This window comes from Populus euphratica, unplaced genomic scaffold (genome assembly GCF_000495115.2).
Source record: "Populus euphratica unplaced genomic scaffold, PopEup_1.0 scaffold101.1, whole genome shotgun sequence".
Lineage (NCBI taxonomy): Eukaryota > Viridiplantae > Streptophyta > Magnoliopsida > Malpighiales > Salicaceae > Populus > Populus euphratica.
In genome coordinates this window covers 684,773-696,179 of record NW_011499894.1, presented here as the reverse complement: position 1 = coordinate 696,179, position 11,407 = coordinate 684,773, and positions in this window count along the sequence as shown.

Sequence of the window (11,407 nt, the reverse complement as noted above, 5' to 3'; positions counted from 1 at the left end):
CTCTAAAATGAGGTATTTGATAGTTGCATAGCCTCTCATGCTCTACATAAAAAAACAGAGGTCACTCATATAAGAAGAAAAGGTACCAAATCTAATGTACCAACAAATTAAAAGATTTTTCTTGAATTTTTAAAAGATTGGTATGAAAATATAGGTTAGAAGAGAGAAATTGGAAGGTATGACAGTAGGCACAGAACCACTGTGAATGGTGGCCCAGGCCACCTCATTGAGTTGAGGACGCCAAAACCTTTTAAACACTTCTCTAAAATGAGGTATTTGATAGTTGGATAGCCTCTCATGCTCTACCTAAAAAAACAGAGGTCACTCATATACGACAACAAGGTTTTTTTTTAATTATATTCAATAAATAACAATGCTCTTGTTTACCTTTAAAATTTACAACAAAAGCAAAGTAAAATGACAAAAAAAGCCCTTATATAAAAGTCTAAGTGGTTTTGTATTTAAGGGTATAAAAGTAATTACATTATCCTATAAAAAAATAAAAATACAAAAAAGCCCTTAAGTAAAAGATATATTTTATTCAAAGGTTAAATGAGTAATTTGATTGTGCTTTTAAAAACAAAATTACCAACATAACTTCATTCATTCAACAAAAAAACATTTTATGTAAAGATAAAAAGATTTCCTTATCTCTAATACCGTGTTAAAATATTTAATAGACAAGAGGAAAATAGTAATTACACTGTTGTAATGAATAATAAAGTATATCTTGGGACATAATAACTTCACAAGTAGACTTGATATTTTTTAATTAGACTATTGAACTACGATATGTTATGTTGTGATTTCGATCAATTTTTTAAAATTAAAAAAATATTTAAGTATTTTTAACTTGTTTACTATAAAAAAAAATTAATAATATAACGGGTTGATTTAATGTAACCCGATTGATTTTGTGAATCCAAAAATAAGTTAGAATATTGATAAAAATATAGCATGACTAAAAAATATTTAAGTTGACAACTTTTTCTAATTATTGAAACGAAAATATATTGAATTGATTTTAATCAACCTGAGTTAATTTGTCAAATTCATGATTTATATCATAAGATCATGATAGCCTTATAAAAAAAAACATTATAAGCTTTGGATAATTGATCAAACTTGTGACTCGAATCATTAGATCAAAATAGTATCATAAAAAATAAATTAAAACAAATTATAAAGTTTGATTCTTAATTAATCTAAAACAAATTATAAAGTTTAATTCTTAATTAACCCAATATTGATGGATGAAATTAAAATAAATAAATTTGTACCTGAGTCAACTAAGTTACTTCACTAAATTCGCGTCTAGGGTCATGAGATTTAAATAATCACAAATAAAATAAATAAATAAATTATGAAATCTATTGTCTAATTAATTAAACATTGAACTATAAAATATATAAAAATATTAATTAAAAAACTTGAATTAAGTAGGTTAATCTAATAAACTCGCAACTTATATCATAATGTTAAAATAATTCAATAAAAAATTAAAATAATTTATAAAATTTAATATGTTAAACCAAGTATTATAAATTATTAAAAAATAAACTATATATATATATATATATATATATATAGAGAGAGAGAGAGAGAGAGAGAGAGAGAGAGAGAGAGAGAGAGAGAGAGAGAGAGAGGTGGCTGTTTTCTTCATGGTGTGTGTGAGAGAGAGAGGGAGGGAGGGGGACAGAGGGGGACAGAGAGAGAGATGGTTGTTTGTTTTCTCAATGTGAGAGAAAAACTGAAAAAATTATTGTTACTGATGATAGTATTAAAAAATCTCAAAAGGGACCTAGTCTTTTTCTTCTTCTTTCTTTATCGAACACCCAAGGATTGTTTTATATTTCTGGATGCCGAGCGAACGATTTGGGCTCCAACTTCTTCGGTCTTTCTTTTTTCTAATAGTTCTTAATCATTCGTAGTAACACCAAATTAATTAATTTTTTTGCTCAACATGCTGATGCTCATAGCAATAACATGAAACAATCGAGGAACAATTTAGAGTGTTTTTCAAAATATTTATCAAATTAGTTTTTTTTCGTTGAAAAATATTAAACTCATTGATTTTTATATGTTTTTATATTGATATTAAAATTAAAAAAATGTTTTAATATATTTTTTATGAAAAAATACTTTTAAAAAGCATTGTTAATCATATTATTATACACACACATATATAATGCCTGTTTAAAAAAATATAGTAGGAGTTTTATTTTAAAATATTTTTTTTATTTAGAAATAGATTAAAATAATATTTTTTGACTTTTAAAATTTATTTTTGACTTATCAAAATATTAAAAAAAATTAAAATTAAAATTAAACAAACATTATTTTAGCCACGATTGCCCAGCACACCCGTACGGAAGGACCCTCAACATTTGACAGTTCTTTAGTTTAAACACACTAATATTTCAAAAAAGTTCAAATGAAATGACCCCATTTTGGTGAGGTGTGCGTTATAGTTAAGGTGTGAAGAACGTACACTTTTTATTATTATGATTGGACACATTGTCAAGTAAAAATATATTAGACTTAAGATTTGAACTTTTCAATTTTATACGCAAATTTAATATCTCGAGAGTAGTTTTTTTTTTTTTCACTGCCCATAGTTTGAAATTTGGACAATTAAATGTCTACCTGCCTGTGATGAAATCAGAATACATTACTTGCACAATAATTATCAAATAAGCAATCCAGTTTAGACAATTCTTACAGAGCTTGAATGTTACGGTACATTCATATGATATTGTCATTATTTATCGTGGCAACACTTTTGCAGTAGCTTATACAAGGGACTCCAAGTATCATCGCAAATCAAAGTATACTGATATCAAATACCATTTTATTTGAGACATCATTGTGCATATTTAAATTATCATAAACATATCTCTACTCATGAGATTGTTGTTGATCCATTTACTAAACCTCTCTCAAGAGTATTTTGCTTGTGTAAATATTGTTAATTTGAATTAGTGTGCACTATCATATAAGTGTAAATGTCATTAAGTACTGATTGTCTTTTTCATACGGGAAATTTCCCTAACGCTGAGAAAGCGAGTGGGGAAAGACATATTCCTATCATAAAGTATATTTTCTATAATGTTTATGATATACTAGCACTTAGCTAGTTAGCAAGAAAATACTTTTTGATTTTATATCTCCTTAGTTAGAGCTAAAATGAGAGTTATAAGTTAAAAATAGAGATGTTCGCTTCTCTATAAATCCAGTTACATGAGATATGTCAAAGAATATTGTAAAGTGACATTTGATATGAGAGTGCTCATAATAAAATAATATTTGGTGCATTAAAAAATTGAATAAATTGGTGTTAGAAGAAATGAGAAAAATATTAACAATGACTGGAGAGGAAGAAATTAAAATGGTTTGATTATGTATTTTAATGTAAAAAATAAGTGAAATAATAATAAAACTTGGGAGGTTAAATTTCAACCTCCTAGGTAAAAATTTAACCCCCAAAATAAGTAATAATTAAGCTTAAGATTTAACCACTATCTTAAAAAAAACTAATTTATATAGGAATAATTTTTGTGAAAGTGTAAAGAATAGAACTCTTAGAAAGTTGATTAATCACGATTTTATATCAAATGAAAGAGTAATGTAGATCGAAACAACATAAGAAAAATATCAAGCATAAAAACATATAATTATGTTTAATTGGCATCACACAAAAATTTAAATTTAAAATTTTATTACTAAATATTTTGTTTTTAAGTAGCCTACCTTTCTAGAAGGTTTAAAATTCTATAAATAAATCTAAAAACTCGAAGAAACTCAAAAATAAAAGAAAACAATAAAAGTCATAAACAAAATGAGAATAAACTAGAAAAAATAATAAAATAGTTCTAATCCAAAAGGAAAAAATATATTAAAACAACTAGGAAATTATAGCAAATCTTGAACAATAACTAACTTATGGGTATTATTGTAAAGCCTTTCTAATGTTTGATTGTTATAAAATTTTAACCTTAAAAAAAACAAGACCTAGGTAATCTTCTAAAAAAATTCCAATATGACATACTGGTTAGATTGAAATATATATTTGTTAATATAAAACTATGTGTTAAGAACAAATTTTCTACATTAGTTTCCTCGGGTTAGAAAGAACTCATGCTTGAGTTTTGGCCATCCATCCATCTATATTGTTGTTATTGTTGTCGATCATTGAAAGTGATATCCTTACACTCTACTGCCCTTTGGTTTGATGTCACTATCAAATTAGTTGACTTAGATAAAATAGATCAGGAATCAATGTTCAAAATACTGTGAATCTTTACAAAATCATTATTAATCGTCAATGGTTTTTCCACTTCATGCAAAAGGGATTTTTTGATATCTAAAAGGAAGAATAAGTCTTTTCTTATACTATCTTGGTGACAATCTTAGATTTATTGGATAAATAATTTTGATATATCTACTAATAATGATAAAAGAAAATCCACCTCAGGATATGCTTTTATTATAGGAGGTGGGGCATTTCAAAATGTATTAAAAATTATTCTTGTGTCTCCCTGCCTGTGATGAAATTAGAATACATTACTTGCATAACAATTGTCCAATAAGCAATCTAGTTTAGACAATTCTTACAGAGCTTGAATGTTACGATACATTCATATGATATTGTCATTATTTATCATGGCAACACTTTTGCAATAGCTTATACAAGGGACTCCAAGAATCATCGCAAATCAAAGTATACTAATATCAAATACCATTTTATTTGAGACATCATTGTGCATATTTAAATTATCATAAACATATCTCTACTCATGAGATTGTTGTTGATTTATTTACCAAACCTCTCCCAAGAGTATTTTTCTTGTGTAAATGTTATTAATTTGAATTAGTGTGCATTATCATATAAGTATAAATGTCATTAAGTAATGATTGCCCTTTTCATACGGGAAATTTCCCTAACACTGAGAAAGCGAGTGGGGAGAGACATATTCCTATCATAAAGTGTATTTTTTATAATATTTATGATATACTAGCATTTAGCTAGTTAGCAAGAAAATACTTTTTGATTTTATGTCTCTTTAGTTAGAGCTAAGATGAGACTTATAAGTTAAAAATGGAGATGTTCGCTTCTCTGTAAATCCAATTACATAATCAAATATGAGAATTCATCAACCTTTTAGTCGTGTCAATAATCAAATATGAGAATCTCAAAAATGTATTAAAAGAGTGCTTGTTTTGAGATACTCGGGTTACAAGCTTTTATAACTTTTAAACCAAGATTTGTATCGTGTATAAGCGTGACATTTCTTATAGTGAGAGCTCTACCATAGCATATAAAATCATGTTGTATATGCTAAGTCAACCATAAAATAAAGTGATATAATTGATCCCATCTTCATCATTGTGTGAGTCATATGGTTCTTTTTTAAATCCATAATTATATCCTTTAGGACTTAAAACTATGTTATGATATGGGAATTTAATGTTGCTAATTTAGCATTTTATTCTAGGGTTATAAATTACACAGTTCAATGAAGCATGACCAGGAAAGCGATGAAGTCAAAATTAATTGATATTAGGGACTAATAAATACATATTTGAATCACACTAATAATTTATGACTTATTGCCTTGGCGATTATGTTAAATAAATGTATTTAACATGATCATGAGTACAAAGACATATAATGAGAGATAATACATAGCTCTTGAAATTATCTAAGAGGGATTAAAGATACTTGATCTAGTATGATTATTTAGTTTGTGGTATAAACGAGATATTTATTATGATATTGTTTAGTTTCATAGTGGTTTAATATAACATTACACTCATGTGCTTTTCTTATTTTGTTGCATGTTTCATTTCTCACATTGAAAGAAGAGCAAAAGAATTATCTCATTATAAAGATGAGGTTATGGTTGAGAATGCCTGATATATACAAGTGAGAAATGTAGATAATTGTCCATAAAGTTATTTTGTTTGGGGAATAAATTCTAGTTTTATCATGATTAAGTTTGGAGAGCCAACTTAACATAGGATTTTTATTTGAAAGAGTCTTAATAAGCTTATGACACTTTGTTTATATAAGGATACAAATGATTACTAGAAAAAAAATACTCTTTGATATTCAATCTGTCGGTCAAGAAAAGAAAACTCTCTCTCATAATATTTTTGTTTGTTCTTTTTAGAATACCATCAAAGTTTTAGGGATTTACAATGTGTTATTTATTTAGGTGACTTTGATAGCTATCTAAGAAATGAGATTGGTTTGATCTTTTGGTTCGTATAGACATTGAAGAGGTTCATAATTCAAGTGGAAATCTTGGTTCGCAAATATATTATGTTTTATCAATTCTTTTATTTATAATATATCAATATATACAAAGATTTAGCTGTGTTTTTTCAACATATAACATATAAATTTTAAAGTAGATTTATTCTTGAACTTGGAAAAGTAATAATGATGATGAAATTAAAAAAAAAAATATGTTAATAACTTAGTTTGTGGTATAAACGAGATATTTATTGTGATATTGCTTAGTTTTCATAGTGGTTTAATATAACATTACTCTCATGTACTTTTTTTTTGTCGCATGTTTCATTTCTCGCATAAAAAGAAGAGCAAAAGAATTATCTCATTATAAAGATGAGGTTATGGTTTAGAATGCCTAATATATATAAGTGAGAAATGTAGATAATTGTTCATAAAGTTATTTTGTTTGGGGAATAAATTCTAGTTTTATAATGATTAAGTTTGGAAAGCCAACTTAACATAGGATTTTTATTTGAAAGAGTCTTAATAAGCTTATGACACTTTGTTTATATAAAGATACAAATGGTTACTTAGAAAAAAATACTCTTTGATATTCAGTCTGTCAGTTAAGAAAAGAAAACTTTCTTTCATGATATTTTTGTTTGTTCTTTTTAGAATACCATCAAAGCTTTAGGGATTTGCAATGTGTTATTTATTTAGATGACTTTGATAGGTATCTAAGAAATGAGATTAGTTTGATCCTTTTGCTTTGTACAGACATTGAAGAGGTTTATAATTCAAGTGGAAATCTTGATTCGCAAATATATCATGTTTCATCAATTTTTTTATTTATAATATACCAACATATACAAAGATTTAGCTTTGTTTTTTCAACATATAACATATAAATTTTAAAGTAGATTTTGGAAAAGTAATAATGATGATGAAATTAAAAAAAAAATTATGTTAATAACTTATGTGTGTGTATGAAGATGTTAAGATTTGGATACCAACCTGAAATTATGACAAAACGATCACAAAATTCTTACATGACATTTCGATAATGATGTTTTGTCAAATATCAAACCTTTTCTCTGTGTTAATTGGTAAATTTCAAATGGTAAATATGATTATAAATTATTTATGATACATTGTTTTTTGTAAAAAAAAATAAACAAATAATTTTTAGTTATATTATGTATTATTTATATGTATGGATGGAGTACATTATCTATTTAAAAATAACTATTTCTAAAATGCTGTCATTATCGAAGCAGTTTTTTTGTTTAGCAATATTGATAAAGAAAGAGAACGAGAGAAACAAAGAACTCTTACAATGTCCAGAAGTACTAAGATTTGAAATTTATTTGTTTATAGTTTTTGGTTCGTCCTGAACCCCACTTCAATTCCCTCTCCTAGAAAGACAATCCAATAAACATAAATTAATGGGAGAAAAATACACAATATTTGGATTAGGTACACGTAAAGTGAAATAAATTTCTTAAATCATATGATATGTGTCTTATTAAGACCATTCAAGTGGGTGTGATCTTCACCAACTCCTATCTTTGGCAAAGTCAACATTTCCAACCTGAAAATGACAATGTATGCAAAAGGAAACCCTAATTCCAGTTCGAAAAGAACACATGATCAGCTAGCTTATAGATATGCTATTTTGATTTAAGAAATTTGCTTACCAGAACTTTAAACATTTTTGGCAGGACACGTATGGCATTGACTCGCATTTGTTTTTATCAATTCTTGTTTCAATAAAAATATATTGATGATAAAAAAAAAAATCATGATCCTCAAACCTACCATTGATACGATAATATATATCACATTCATACAAGATAATTAATTTACTTGTATTGTCGATCATAGTGAAAAACTTATATCCATAATAAAATAACAACTTATGTGATTAATCTTAATTACATTTTTGTTTTTGTTTTAGAGATTTGCTTAAGAAAGTTTATCTACATCCCCTAAGAGCAGTACTTGTATATATCCAAACTCTCTGCTACGGCATAGTGTTTCCTACATCTACATTTCTAGCATTTCTCGTTAGCTAGATTGGTTCTAATAATTACTGCAAATTATCCCCCTTGGTGCTCTCTCTTTCTCTATATAATCGCTCTTGGCTTACCAAGAAAAAAAATAGTTACTGCAGATTAGGCCCCCGGTGAAGGCAATGTATTCTATATATTGTTAATTATAACACAAAGAAAAATGAATTTACTGTTTTTGCTTGATCCATTTCGAGTTGCAGAAGAAAACACTGGTGTGCCGCAGCTTCATGGTCGATGCAGACGTAAGAAGACTGGAGGATTGTACATAGGCTCGGTACTGTTGTCTGGCCCCAGCTTACATGTATTCAATCACGTATACCGCCTTCTTTCCTTTTCGCCTTTTATCAATCTAATTTAATATCCAATACATATAGTAAATATTATCTCCTTGCAATAATTATTAATATACCAATTTTCAAGTTAGATCCATATGCATTTTGTATGAAGTATAATTTAAGATGCAAGCTCCGACTTACCAGGTATTTATTGGAAAATCTCAGGATGTCCATGCGAGACAACTCAAAATTTTGTTTTAATTAAAAAATAATGTTTTTTTAATCTTTGGTTTATGAATTATATTACATATTTTATTCAAAAAGTTTATTTGAATTTTTTTATCAAATTTTCTTTTACGGCATTTTAACTTATTTTAGGTAAATTATTTATGAGAATAACTTTTAAATTATCACTCAAAATTAAAAGTTGACTCATAAGGCATACGAAATGGAGTCTATATATTCGTCTTTTTTGCTTTTGCTTGACTTTTGGCAGAGAAGGTGTGGAAAATGCAGTTTTATGGAAATGTTTTGAATGTGTTATATATTTAAATTAAGCTTAATTATCATTTAACAAATATTTTAGAGAAAGGATGGGGAGAGAGCTGATTTTGAGATATATCTATATATATTCTATAAGAGGGTTTTATCAATTGCTTATTATAATGACAATGATGAGCACCAACAACATCAGATTCATTGAATCTTCCCTTCATCGAAAAGTTCTTTACTCATTATTTTGAACCACCCAATATATTTAAAGGCAACACATTACCATTGTTTTTTTGGTTGACTTTTGAAATTAAGCCTTTGGTCAGCTAACCTTATAAGTTTATAAGCTAGATAAGGAAGTATTTGCTAAGATAATATATACTAGCTGCAGGCTTCGAAGTTGTTGTAGTCGTGGTTAAAAGATCACAAGTTAGCAGCAGAATATTGACATGATCAAAGCTCGGATCTTCGAGTTAGTGAAGATCGCCGCTTCCTCGTCCTTCTGTCAGGGAACTCCCTAATTGATTGTGCTTTCATTACTGCTTAATTTATGGTTTGACTCTCCTCAATGATTTAGGTCGTTTAACAATATCATACCCAACGATACACGGTATGCCTAATCTTGCTTCCCATAAATGGGCTATGTTTATTTTTTTATTATTATTATTGGGGATGTGTGGTCCTATTAAATTATGATCAATTTAATTTTAATAATAACACAAGTCATATGGCAATAAAATTCAGGTGTCTAGACCCACTTTCATAAGTTCACCTAATTTTCCCATGTGACCTCTCTGTTGTGTTCCTTCTATCGTACAATTATTGCATCCATCTTTTATTACATTCGGCAAGTCATAAATTTAGATTGCGTAACAGTGCTTGTTACACTTTGATGCTTGTCGTAAAAATAAGCTGTGTTTTTTTTTTTTTGGTAAATTTATTCAATCATTATTTTCAGTGCATCACCTATAAACGCAATCATTGTCTAAAAAGGTATGTGTTATTTCTCTAAAGAATTGATAACTCAACAGGTATCAATTATGGATTTATAGGACGCGGGAAACGGCCATGGCCCTCTAAAGATTGAGAAATTTCTGAAGTCGCCCTCAAGCATGGTTGCTAGACTTGGTTCATGGAATTACATGAAAAAAAAAAAAGATATTTGGGCTATCAAGTTAACGTACATGTCACCAAGTTAATTTACATAAATTGTTTTATAAAAAAATTATTTATTTTAGTTTATAAAAAAATAGATTTAACCATTCAGGTCATGGATCAATCCTATTTAGCTAATTGTATTTTATCAGATTAATTTTTTCTTAATGTAACTAAAAACTTGGCTCAAATTAAATTTTAAATTATAGATTTTCACGTCAATTTATCTGATCAGATCCAATTTAATAAATGTATGCTTAAAAGTAAGATTACCCCATCTGCTGCCTCCCTCAATCACTTCATAAAATCTGGATCCATTATTGGCCGGCATCCACGTCCCTCTTCCTCCAGAGCTCTTGAATCTAAACCTAAAAAAAATGTTCAGATATATAGAGGATAAATATAGGAATCCTACTCCCGTTGGGGGGGTGGAATGCTAATTATGCTCATTCTTACCTTTAAATAATGTTCAATAAATAGATCAGTGGCTAGCGTGCGTGATTTAAAATTATTATTTTTTGCTTTTTCACGATCAACTCTTATGCTGCCTGAAGTTTGTGAGGTACCTAGACCAGTACCACCTACACCTATTCAAAGCGACGGTTGCCAAGTCTACATGTTAGGAGAGCATCTATTTTAACATAAAAGGGGAATTTTATCAATTTGAAACTTCCAAGCAACAGATAAAAAATTGAAGGGTCACCCATTTCTTGAAGGGATGGGTAACCCTTGTACGGAATACAGAAATTCGTCAGCCGAAATTGCGGTAAGAGGTTTTTGGCTTGGAATCTGATGAAGCATCTATTTAGTTAAAAGATCAGAGTTCATTAAATTCTTGGGATAAAGGGGATGGTGGAGAGATAGAGATCTTGCGATATATAGCATGGTTTTTAGCGATCTTGATTCGTTCTCGTAGAATGGAACCCTAGTTTGGGGGGGCGGGGGGGAATATGGACTTGGAGATTTTCATGTGGGGGTCCAAGAGTCCCTTTCCCAGTTTCTAGTTATTGTACAGATTGAACAGGTGGGGGAGAAATCCTTTCTAGGGTTTGCTGTTTCAGCTGTCAACCCCATTCTTTATGTTTTGGCCAGCCCTAAAGTTCCACGTTTATATTTAACCAGGATAATGCCCACTTCCTTCCTGCCTCTTGGCCATGGCAGGAGCGGGCGTGGGG